The sequence below is a fragment of the Carcharodon carcharias genome, chromosome 9 (assembly GCF_017639515.1).
Source record: "Carcharodon carcharias isolate sCarCar2 chromosome 9, sCarCar2.pri, whole genome shotgun sequence".
Classification (NCBI taxonomy): Eukaryota; Metazoa; Chordata; class Chondrichthyes; order Lamniformes; family Lamnidae; genus Carcharodon; species Carcharodon carcharias.
The window spans coordinates 19,820,267-19,823,977 of record NC_054475.1 but is presented as its reverse complement, the minus strand read 5'-3'; positions in this window follow the sequence as shown (position 1 = coordinate 19,823,977).

Here is a 3,711-nt window from a genome sequence, read left to right as displayed (position 1 = left end):
TCCCCCAGGACACTCCAAGGATGCACAGCTGTTCCCAATCCCTCTGTCTGTGACCCCATCAGCTCCAGCTGCTCAGGCCAAGGAGGGTGCACCTGCCCCTGCGCAGGAGAGCCAAAGCAGGCCGGGGCCCTCCAGGCCTTGGACCACCAGAGGACGCCCACCAAGGCCATCGCAGACAACAGGGCGCAGCAGTCAGCAGACTGCCTCCACCTCTGCTGCAGATGTTGGGGCTGCACCCAGACGTAGCAGTAGAGTTAGAAAAATTAAGAAGTTATGAATGCACAATGGTGGCATGGGTTTCACCCAGTGTATATATTCTGCACCCTTGTAAATATATTTTGAATCTATGACTCAAGTACTGAATGCCTCTTTGATCTGATTCAATGTTCCGTGTTCATCGAAGGGTTATGTGATCCCATGTCTTTTGGAAGGTTAGATATAACTTTGATGCAGCAGCATTGACGTGTGTTCTTTATGATTGTAATAACACTTGGTCGAGAACCACGTTGTCTTTACTGCAAACAAATGCTTTTTACAATGGCCTGCACTTAATGAGTGCCAGGCTTTTCTCACATTAAGAATCTTCTTGGAGGATCATAATCTATCATGGCAACCTGAAGCTTTCTCTCAACACCACGTTGATGGCTGAACCTTATTCTTGCATTACTTTCCATTCTCCGCATACATGATGCAGAACAATGGAGGTTAGGTTATGTCTCTAGCATTGGTGATGTCTGCCTGCGTGCACAGTGTCAGAGGTGAGTGCTCAGGCTGATGACACTGGCCGTTTACATTTTAGGATGTAACCTGGTACATGAGGGGCTGCAAAATTGGCATCACTCAATCTCTTTGTCAGGTTGCAGAGAAACGTTCAAGGTGAATCTCATTACCTGAATGCACAAGCAATGTCTAAGGCTTCCTTGTCTATATTGCACTTTGGGAGGTAGAGACTGTGGAGGACTGGAATGCGATTAAAACTAAACATCATCACTTCTCCTGATGACTCATCAATAATAGAGCGGGGAATAAGTGGTGCTTAGATGAAGTGTCAGTGCTGATTGGCCAATGTCTGTCTCAGATGCCAGGGCAATGCTGGACGTCAGCTTTCCAGGCTTCTGACCAAGGCAGTATCATGAGTGTCTGTCTATGACTATATATGGTCCTGCTGGAGTGCTCTGTGCTTTCAATGCTATCCAAACTTACAGATTGGCATCAATGCTACAGAGCCTCATGTCACATCATCCTGAGGAGCCTTTGCATCCTGGGGCTTATTTTTAGGAAGAAGTCTCACCCATTATCTGGCTTGACAGGAGGACTTTGCAGAAATGCTGATGTTACAGACAGGAGGCAGTTTAGTTTAAACAGCCCTCAAATCTCCTCCCACCACCCACCTGTAAACACAAAGGTGTCTTGTTTTTGATTCCCCCCTTTATAAGCAATGGCGTATTTCCCAAACCCTCAGTTTTGGTGTGATCCAATTGCTATGAACAGCAAACTTGAGATAGGGTAAACTCAGAGGGTTAGTTTATTTGCATGCAGTCAAAACACAGGAGGGGCTGTGTTACGTAGCCCCTGGTGCATTCATACAATAAAAGAGGGATAGAGAAAGAAATATTCTCAGGGCAAAGACCATTGAGCAAAGAATTATTGTTTCACGTGAGTTCCGCATCAAAGTCTAATGGTGTATTCCTTCACAAATATCGGCAGGTTGAAGAATGATGCTGGATAATTCACTTTTCCAGTAGTGATGACTTCCATGATGGGATAGGCACAAAGAGATTAATTAGTCTTGTACAGAAGTTCCAATAGAAACATTGTAGATGGGGACCAGGCATTCAAACTGGGAAAAAGTCCTTTTTCAGAGCTTCTGCTTCCTAGATGGAAAATGGCAGACTGATTGGAAGTACAGCAAGGAAATTTAACTGGTTCTCCCAGCTCAGGGGTGGTAGGGTGGGGAGGTGTTGCTGGTGGGGGGGGTGGGGGAGTTGGGGGTGGTGGTGGGAGCGGGGTGTCATATGGCTCCCACCTCTCCACTTCAGCTTTGACAAAGAATGTGTATTCCTTTGGCTAGACTCTTGAGGTTGTTAATGTTCAACCATTGAGAATGTGAAAGGACAGGTGGCAGGGTCCTTTGTCCAACCAGACTGGTAGACTCCAGTGGGTTATAGAATGTAGATAGCCTTTGAAAAATTCCCTTTGAATTTGATCTCTGCAGTCCACAGGATCATTCGAGTCTATTCAGAGAGAACTGCTAGATTAGCAGATTAGGAAGTTACACGAAGACATGGCTTCAGCCTTTTTAAAGTCTTTGTCCAGTTTTTAAAATTTTAGTAAGTAGCCATGTATATATAAATATTAGTATATTATGTATGAGAGATTTTTAAAATTTTTTTGGATTATGTTGGTATTCTGTGTAGAAGGCAGGTTTAATAAATGATTTCAGCGTATAGGATCCCTAGGAAACAGTGACCATAATAAGGTAGAATTTAGTGTTCAGTTTGAGAGTGAGAAATTTGGGTTGGAAACAACTGTGTTAAACTTAAAAAAGGGTAATTAGAATGGAATGAGAGCAGAGTCGGCTGAATTGGACTGGGAAAGCAGTTTAGCAGAAAAAACTGTTGATGAATAATGGCAGGCATTTAAGAAAATAGTTCATGACTCTCAATTCAAGGAAGGAGATAAACCAACCATGGTTAACCAAGGAAGTTAAGGACAGTATCTAACTGAAAGAAAAAATGTACAATGTGGCAAAGATTAGTGATAAGACAGAGGATTGGGAAAGTTTTAAAAACCAACAAAAGATGACCAAAAAAGGAAAAAATAAACTTTGGGGGTAAACTAGCAAGTAATATAAAAATGGACAGTAAGAGCTTCCTTAAATATATAAAATGGAAGAGAAAGTGAACATCGGCCCCTTAGAGAATGAGGCTGGGGATATAATAATGGGGAACCAGGAAATGGCAGAGGGGTTGAATAAATATTTTGCTTCAGCCTTCATGGTAGAAGACACTAATATCAATCCAAAAATACAAAATAATCAAGAGGCAAAGGCGGGGAGGAAATAAATACAATAACTATCACTGAAGAAAAAGTACTAGCAAACTAATGGGGCTAAAGGCCGATAAGTCCCCTGGACCTGATGGGTTGCATCCTAGGATATTAGAAGAAGTAGCTACAGAGATAGTGGGTGAACTGGTAGTAAGCTTCCAAGAATCCTTAGATTCTGGAAAGTTCCCAGAGGATTGGAGAACGGTCAATGTAACACCCTTATTCAAAAAGGGAGGGAGACAAAAAAAGGTATATATAGGCCAGTTAATTTAAAATGTCATTGGGAAAATGTTGGTGTCTATTATAAAGGATGTAATAGCAGAGCATTTAGAAATTCATAATCTAATCAAGCAGAGTCAGCATGGCTTCATGAAGGGGAAATCATGTCTAACAAATTTGTTAGAATTCTTTGAGGAGGTAACAAACAGGATACAGGGAAACCAGTAGATGTAGTACATTTGGATTTCCAAAAGGCATTCGATAAGGTACCACACATAAGGCTATTTAAGGCAAGTGGTGAGGATGACACAAGGCATCTACAGAGGGATATAGACAGGTTAAGTGAATGGGCAAAAACTTGGCAGATGGAATATAATGTGGGAAAATGTGAGATTATGCACTTTGGCAGGAAGAATAGAGGAGCTGAATATTACTTAAATGGAG